The sequence below is a fragment of the Elaeis guineensis genome, chromosome 15 (assembly GCF_000442705.2).
Source record: "Elaeis guineensis isolate ETL-2024a chromosome 15, EG11, whole genome shotgun sequence".
Taxonomy (NCBI): domain Eukaryota; kingdom Viridiplantae; phylum Streptophyta; class Magnoliopsida; order Arecales; family Arecaceae; genus Elaeis; species Elaeis guineensis.
The window spans coordinates 13,443,630-13,452,009 of record NC_026007.2 but is presented as its reverse complement, the minus strand read 5'-3'; positions in this window follow the sequence as shown (position 1 = coordinate 13,452,009).

The following is an 8,380-nucleotide window of genomic DNA, read 5'->3' as shown; positions in this document are numbered from 1 at the left end:
GTACCTTATGTACTTAGATCCATATTTTGGTTCACTATCTAACGTGGTTCTATGATCTTTGAGTGGGGTGTTCTGGATATGGTGAAAAGTGCATGGAGGTTGTGAGTGATCAATAAGGGATCAGTCACTCCTAATAAGAGGAGCAAACATCCTATGTGATCTCATAGGTCGTTGATTCGGAAGTCTTTGGCCAAAGTAGGATGATAATTAAAAAAAGATTTCCAATGTATCATCAACTGAATCATCACCTTCTGATCGAGATACATAATGATAAATGATTGGGTTTGACATATTTCCATACCTACAGCTTATCTGGGATATTATTTGACTGAAAGATTCAATTACACGGGAACTTACCATTGAAGGGTATTTTGATAATTTTGATCAAAATTTTAAATCTTTTAAGTAGTCATGATACATTTCTAGATATCAATCTTGACTTATAGATTCATCAAAATTAAATGAGATTAATTCTGGAGTCAATTTGGAAAAGTCCAAGTTGATTAGGACTCTTTGGGTGACCTAATCACATCGGATTAGGGTTACATCGAAAGTCCGAGTCTACTGCTCGCTAGATTTGGAACCCAATGGGTCACACACTTTAAAATTTAATCTTGATCTAATTTAATTAAAGTTTAATATAAATTTTATGAATTAATTTGATATGCTAGCATATTGTATTAACCTAAGTCTCAAATTGGTTTAGATCAAATTGTTTGAGCTAACCTAGACCAATTGGCTTTGACCTAATGGGATTGGGTTAATTTGGATTGGATCCTTATCCAACTTAGACCAGTTTCAAGTGGAGGAGTCCTCTGTGCCCACCAAAATCCACACACAAAAATAAATGCCGCACCCCTTATTTTAGCATGTGAAGTAAAGCATCCTTCTTAAAGAAGGCTCTTAACTAACATGCATTGCCTTAAATTCACGATCAGAAATCCTATGTTTTGTCACCAAAATTTATTAAATTTTTTATAACATATAAAAAACTAAGAGTCCTTCTATTTTAAATAATCAAATTATCAAAAATTTACTCAGTGAATTTATTTGGTGCATGGAAAGTTGGAGCACCAAAGGTTGGCGCCCCTTCATCCCATGAGACATCCCCTGGTCTCCTATTTATAGGGGATGCACCATATGGATTCTTACTATGATTTTTAAGTAACATTAGAGATAAGGGATGTAGTAAACATAAGAAAAATTCTAGAAAAATTTTGAGAAAAAAAAAAGAGAGAATTTTGAGTGGCAAAAGTTGCTACAAGGGTGGTGAGATTTTCAGCAAGTGTTGCTTGAGTGCCCTAGGATTTAATTTTTTTATGTGTTGAAGCTAAAAATCAAATTTTAAGTTGTATGATATCTGAATAGTATCTTCTTGGTTTCATTCTAGTGATAAGATTGAAAGCAACTGGACTTTGGTGCGATCGTGATGCAAGTTCGAAGCTGATAGTGTTCTTGAGAAGACAAGACTGCAGTAGTGCATCTATTGAAAAGGATCTTGGCCATCTTCTGTGTAGATCACTATTGGAGGACTTATACCTTGGGGTCTTGTAGATAACACCAAGATGTCACTTTTTTGTTTTGATGAAAGTATAAAATTCTATCCCTATGCATGCTTGTTTTTGCTTTGATCGATATCAGTAAGGTGATTCTAGCTCGATAGTTTTATTTGATAAAGCTACTATTTTATATAATTTTAAAATTTTAAAAAATTACTTTTTATCATGTGGTAGAAACTCATCAGTGGTATTAAAGCCATCCTTATCTAACTCGATCAAACAAGTATAATTTGGTAGCATAGAATCGTTCTTGTTCATATCCTGCCAAAAATGTAGCATTATTTTTAGCATCGATTCTTCAAACTCAAAAATTATTTTTGACTTTTAGTGAATCATGATTTTAAATTTTAATTATTAAATTATGAATTTATAATAATTTAAAATTTTATTATCATGGTTGCATGATGCTTAAATCGATGTATTCCTATAAGGGTGTTATGCATGTCTAATTAGATTAGGATTTGTTATATTATATGTATTTGTTAGTCATATCTTATGACTTCGATTGCACCCTTATATATATATATATATATTTTTTTGACATGATAATGTAATTGCTATTATGAATTGTTGAAGCATGCAAATTTGCATAATTTATAGTATACATTTTATGTGCTTATAGTTAGGATGTGCCGAGACCAGTTCAAAGTCCCTCCTAAAAATTATATTAAGTTGTAATGTCAGAATTCACTTTTTAATCAAAAGTCAAATTCTTAAGATCAATTGATATCGAGAAAAGTGTAAATAGTGATTTTCTAATTAGGTCCATATGCTAGCCTGGCCAACTCTGTTGGTGTCTAGAAAAGCTATGGGGAGCCTTCCACCTACTTGCCTGGTCAAGTTGGTCTTATTGATTTTCGGACTTAGATTGATTAAGTGATGTAGACATTACAAGCACCTTCCTTCAAACTTGGTCTACAAAGTATGTCAAGATCTTAGTGAGCTTATTGGGCTATCCATAAGACTTACTATAGAAATTGACATGATGTTGATCAAGTGCATATTGGTGCTTATGACATATTTGAATAGTGTTACTTTATTGTGCTATCTACAAGGACAGCATTATTTAAGTATGACCATATGGATTGAAGGGTCAACTTAAATAAAATACTATAGTTTGTTATGCTATCCACAATACTATATATGATCTAGAGGCCAGAAACAAAGATGTTGAGAATTGTAAAAGTACAATTGGTAAAGTGTTACCTACTCTTGAACTCATGAATACTTGTTGTGCTATCCACAAGGTGTTTGTGAGGAATAGGGATCTCAACCCCACTAAAAAATATTAGAATATTTCTTGATTTTTATATTTAAGGGGTATGAAGTTTGATAAAATAATGGTAGACACAATTAGATAAAAGTCTTAGTCTAGTTGTATATGTCATCATGAGTTGTCTGCTTATATTATGTTCTTGTTATTGTAGATTAACTACACTCATGGCATCCTCACTTTTACTTAGAGATATCCTAGATGCAAACAAGTTGACTGGACCCAACTATATCGATTGATTAAGAAACTTGAAAATTATTCTCACTCAGGAGAAAGTCTCCTATATTTTGGATACACCTGCTCCAGATTCTCTTGGGGAAGATGCTTTCGAGGAGGAAAGGGCCACATATAAGATGTGAAAAGATGACAGTGTGACTGTCAAATGCATCATGCTTGCTTCTATAAGTAATGTACTCTAAAGGCAGCATGAGGATATAGATGTTCCCTCTATTCTCCTTAACCTTAAGGAGTTATACGGGGAACAAAGTCAAACTACTGGATATGAGATATCAAAGTAGTTGTTCTGTGCCCGCATGACTGAAGGCACCTCCGTGCAAACTCATGTCCTAAAAATGATTGATTTGATCACTCGTCTAAGACAGCTGGGTTTTACCATAAATAGTGAATTGAGCCAGAATTTGATCCTATAGTCTTTCCCTGACTCTTTTTCTCCATTTATTATTAATTATCATATGAACAAACTGAACATTAGCTTGCCTGAACTGTTGAACATGCTAAAAATAGTAGAGAGCCATTACAAGGGTAAAAAGGCTCAAGTCTTTCATGTTGATAAGATCAGCAAGAAGAAGGTAAAGAAGGGTTTTAAGAAAAAGATGAACTCTAAGGCTAGCATCTCCAAAAAGAAGGCGAAGAAGGTCTCTGCCAAAGGTACTTGTTATCAATATGACAAGGAGGGCCATCGAAAAAAGAATTGGAAGGAGTACCTTGCAACCATGAAATTAGCAAATATTGCTAAAGGTTTGTATATGATACAAACTAATTTATCATTAAGTACTTCATTTTCAGATTCTTGGGTATTGGATACCGCCTGTGGTTCATATCTTTACAAATCGTTGCAGGGTCTATAGGAAATAAGGAATCTGAATGAAGGTGACTTCGAGCTGTTCGACACTAGTGGAGAGTCCATTCAGAATGAAGCTGTAGGAACCAAGGTTTTGAAGTTACCTTCGGGCAAAGTTTTGAAACTGAAGATCTATTATTATATTTCAGATATTGTTAGAAATATTATTTCTATACCATTGTTATTAGAACAAGGTTTTGAAATAATTACAAAGAATAATGGTTGTTCTATTTATTTTTTTTAATGAATATTATGGAAGTGCTTTTATTGATAACGGTCGTATGTTTCTTTCACTTAATGATAATATATTGTATATTGATAATATGAAGAAAAAAAAGAGAGAGGATGAGAATATCACATACCTCTAGCACTACCAACTTGGCCATATAAATGAATCAAAGATTAACAAGTTATACAAAGATAATTTCTTTGATCTTTATGATTATGAATCAAATAGAACTTGTGAATCTTGCCTCATGAAAAAAATAATCAAAACTCCATTTAATGGACATAGAGATCGGGCGAGTGACATTTTGGACCTTGTACATACTGATGTATGTGGTCCAATGTCAACTCAAGTTAGAGGTGGATACTCTTACTTCATCATATTTACTGATGATAAGTCTAGGTTTGGATATGTATATTTAATGAAATACAAATCCGAAGCCTTCAACAAATTTAAAGAGTATCAAAAAATGATCAAAAAACAAACTAGTAAAAGTATTAAAACTCTTTGATTGGATCAAGGAAGAGAATACATATCCAGTGAGTTCCTCGATTATTTGGAACAAAATAGAATACTCTCTTAATGGACACCTCCTTATACTCTACAATTAAATAGAATTGCAGAGAGGAAGAATCGCACCTTATTAGATATGGTGTGGTTCATGATGTGTTTCATGGATCTTTCGATATCTTTTTGGGGATATGCCCTCAAGGTTGCAACATATATCTTACATAAAGTACATTCAAAATCTGTTTCTAGCACTCCATATGAAATATGAAAAGAGAAAAGACCCAATCTTAAGCATCTTAAGATTTGAGATTGCCCAGCTTATGTGAAAAATGTTAATGGACATAAGTTGGATGCTAGATCAGAAAGATACAGGTTTGTAGGTTATCCCAAAGAGAGTATAGGATACTACTTCTATAACCCTACAAAACAAAAGGTGTTTATTGGTAGGCATGCCATTTTCTTGGAGAAAGAGTTTGTCCAAGAAAGAGGCAGTGAGAGATCTATTGAACTTGAGGAAGTTCAAAATCTACAATCTATCCAGGACTCACCAAATGGTTCACAACCAGATATGCCCATTGTTGAGGGACAGCCACTACACACACCTCCTCTCCAAAGGTCGAGTGGAGTGTGTAATGTACCATTCAAGTATGAATTTGTCATTGAGAATAACAACACAATCCACATCATTGAGAATGATGATCCCACGACCTATTCAGAAGCTGTCATGAGTAGTGACTCTAACAAGTGGCTCAATACCATGAAATTTGAAATGGACTCCATGTATGTCAACCAAGTATGGACTTTGATTGATGCACCTAAGGATATGACCCCAATAGGTTGCAAATGGATCTTCAAAAAGAAGATTGGAGCAGATGGCTAGGTAGAGACCTATAAGGCCAGGCTTGTGGAAAAAAATTTCAAGCAAAAACATGGTGTTGATTATGAAAAAACCTTTTCATCGGTAGTTATGCTTAAGTCTATTCGGATAATGCTTGCTATAGCAGCATACCATGACTATGAGATCTGGCAGATAGACGTCAAGTCTGCCTTCCTCAATAAAAATCTTGAGGAAGAAGTTTATATGACTCAGCCAGAGGGATTTATCTTAAGTGAGAGTGTATTTTAGGTATGCAAGCTGAATAGATCCATTTATAGATTAAAGCAAGCATTGAGGAGCTGGAACATCCATTTTGATGAGACAGTCAAATCGTTTGGCTTCATCAAAAATATGGATGAACCTTGTGTGTACAAGAAAAATAGTGGGAGTACTATTATCTTCTTGGTCTTGTATGTGGATGACATACTGCTCATTAGGAATGATGTTTCGATGTTACAATCGGTCAAGACTTGGCTATCACAAAAATTTTTCATGAAAGACTTGGGTGAGGCATCTTATATGCTTGGTATAAAGATTTATAGGGATAGATCAAAAAAGATGCTTGACTTATCCCAGTCTAGGTACATTGACCTGGTGTTGAAGAGGTTCAATATGGAGGGAAGTAAAAGAGGTTACTTTTCCATAGGTCATGGCATACAACTCTCTAAAAAGATGTCTCCTAAGACACCTGAAGAGAGAAATAGAATGAGTTCTATTCCTTATGCTTCAGCTGTAGAATCGATAATGTATGCTATGTTATGTATGAGGCCTGATATGGCTTATGTCTTGGGTATTGTAAGCAGATTTCAGACTGATCCCGGGGAGGATCATTGGAAAGCTATGAAAAACATACTCAAGTACTTGAGAAGAACTAAAGATATTTTTTTAATATATGGTGGATCTAATTTAAAACTGAAAGGTTATACTGATTCTAGTTTTCAATCTTATCCGGATGATACCAAATCTATATCTGGGCATGTGTTCACTCTATATAGTAGTGCAGTAAGTTGAAAAAATTTCAAACAGCAAATGATTGCTGATTCGATCATTGAGGCTGAGTATATTACTATAAGTGAGGCTGCTAAGGAGGCCGTCTGGATGAAAAAAATTATCATAGAGTTGGGTGTAGTTTCAGGAATTGAATAACCAGTGCCCCTTTATTATGATAATACTGAGACAGTTGCTCAAGCCAAAGAATCAAGGTCTCATCATAAATCCAAGCATATCCTAAGATGGTTCTACCTCATTCGAAAAATTATTGAAAGACACGATGTGATCATAGAGTGAGTTGACACCAAAAATAATATAGCAGACCCATTCACTAAGGCCTTGTCAATGCAGCAGTTTGATCGCCAATTTGATAGCATGGGTATCAAGTATAGGGGTGATTGGCTTTAAGTACAAGTGGGAGATTAAAAAAATAATGCCCTACAAGCTAATCATATATGGGATGCAATAGGGTATTTATTATAATTTATCTTCCAGACTCATGTAATTGATATTTATTATTAATAAAATAAGATATTTTTGATTCATTGTATGCTGCATCTTATTTATTTTAAGATTATAATGAACTCCATAGATCTGGATAATGATTTTAGGACCGTGATGAGATCACGCCAGTGAGATCTAATATCTTGGTAGCCCTAATCTCAAATATTTTTAGTCATTGGTATATTGAGTCGCAGATCAATAATACTGGTAAGACTGACATGTTCTATGTATGCTCAGAAATGAGGGTGGTTGATCTCACAACTACTTGTGTGGAGACACTAATACAAGGATATGGTTGCTCACTGAAGAATGAGTTTACTGAATTGATCTGCAAGAGAATATCAGATGGAGTCTTATTTACATGTCAATTGATAATTCTCTAGTGGAAGTTGTGTATGTGATCTTTAGATCAGAGGTCACCATGGTACCTTATGTACTTGGATTCATATTTTGGTTCACTATCTAACTTGATTTTCTAATCCTTATGTGGGGTGTTCTAGACATGGTGAAGAGTGCATGGAGGTTGTAAGTGATCAATAAGGGATCATTCACTCCTAATAAGGGGAGCGAACATCTTATGTGATCTCATAGGTCGTTGATTCGGAAGTCTTTGGCCAAAGTAGGATGATAATTAGAAAAGAATATCTAATGTATCATCAACTGAATTATTACCCTTTGATTGAGATACATAATGATAAGTGATTGGGTTTGACATATTTTCATACCCATAGCTCATCTGAGATGTTGTTTGACTGAAGGATTGAATTACACGGGAACTTGCCACTGAAGGATATTTTGATAATTTTTCATCAAAATTTTAAATCTTTTGGATAGTCATGACATATTGTTAGATGTCAATCTTGATTTATAGATTTATCTAAATTAAAAGAGTTTAATTTTAAAATCAATTTGGAAGAGTCCAAGTTGATTGGGACTCTTCGGATGACCTAATCTCATCGGATTAAGGTTACGTCGAAAGTTTGGATCCACTGCTGACTAGATTTGAAACCCAATGGGTCACACACTTTGAGATTTATCCTTGATCTGATCTAATTAGAGCTTAATATAAATTCTATGGATTAATTTGATATGCTAGCACATTGTATTAACCCAAGTTCTCAAATTGGTTTAGATCAAATTATTTGATCTAACCTAGACCAGTTGGCTTTGACCTAATTGAATTGGGTCAATTTGGATTGGATACTTATCCAACTTAGAGCAATTTCAAGTGGAGAAGGAGTCCTTTGCATCCACTAGAACCCATACACAAAAATAAATGCCGCCCCCCCTTATTTTGGCATTTGAAGTAAAGAGTCTTTCTTAAAGAAGGCTCTTAACTAACACGCATTGCCTTAAATTC